The following is a 1,364-nucleotide window of genomic DNA, read 5'->3' on the forward strand; positions in this document are numbered from 1 at the left end:
CGCTCGTGGTCACACATACATCTGCACTCACAAGTACATTTAATTCATCTTCACACAAGAAAAATAAACTAGTTCATTAAAATGTCAGAAAACAGCCGGGCATTATAACCACAGCATTTGAGAAGTTACAGCAGGAAGATGAGAACTGAGGGTAGCCTGGGCTACAGAATGAGACCTTATCTGAAAAGAAACACATCTACACAAAAGAAAAGAGACAATTATTTAGGGACCAAACCTCAGGGGTGGTGGCTCATATCTGGATAAAAAGAACAAGGCACTCCCTGAGGACTCACTGAGGTAGCTTCCAGAAAATGCAAAGTAAATTGCTGGTGAAGTGAGTCAGAGAGAGGCCGTCAGCGGGAAAGGAGACCGGAAGGGGTTAACTGGAGAACATTCTGGAATTGTGGAAATGGCCAGTAGCCTGTCTTGTTGCTGATTACAAGTGTCCAAGCTTGTTGATATGTTCCTATGAATACTGTTTAACTGTTGGACCTTTAAGAAGTCGGAGGCAGGGAGATGGATGCTCAGTCAGTAAGATGCTTTCTGGCAAGCATGAGTTCCCTAGTCAAACTCAGGTGAAAAGCCTGGTGTGAAGCCAGGCAGTGGAGGCACACTCCTTTAATCCCAGCACCATGAAGCCAGGGGCAGGTGGGTCTCTGTGAGTTGTGGGCCAGCCTGGTCTACAGAGTGAGTTCCAGGACAGTGAGAGCCAAATAATAGGAAGACCCTGTCTCAAAAACAAACAAACAAACAAACAAACAAGAAAGCCAACTGGAATGGTACATCCATGCAATGCAGCTTAGGGGAGATGAAGGTGGAGCGATCCCTGGGGCTCATTGGTGGTCAGCCCAACCTAAAAGGCAAGCTCCAGCCAATGAGGACCGTGTCTCAAGAAAACCAACCAACCAACCAAATAAACACGAGTGGAGCTGGAGAGACGCTCAGAGGTGAAGAGTGCCTCTTGCGCCGCTAAGGTCACTTCCCATGCTGACCCAGCATCCATTGCCAGCAGCTTACAGCTCCCACTCCAGCCCCAGGGGATCTGATGTCCTCTTCTGGCCTCGGACAAACACACAGACATTCACACACACACACACACACTTTTTAAAAAGATAAAACTGGGTTTGGTGTGCATTTGTTTAATACAAGAACTCAGGAGGAGGCAGAGGCAGGTGGATCTCTGTGAATTTAAAGCTAGCTGTTCTACATAGCAAGTTTCAGGACAAGCCAAGGCTATGCAATGAGATCCTGACTTTAAAAAACAAATCAGGTGAGATGGCTCAGTGGGTAAGAGCACCCGACTGCTCTTCTGAAGGTCCTGAGTTCAAATCCCAGCAACCACATGGTGGCTCACAACCATCCGT

The sequence above is a fragment of the Mus caroli genome, chromosome 2, assembly GCF_900094665.2.
Source record: "Mus caroli chromosome 2, CAROLI_EIJ_v1.1, whole genome shotgun sequence".
NCBI lineage: Eukaryota > Metazoa > Chordata > Mammalia > Rodentia > Muridae > Mus > Mus caroli.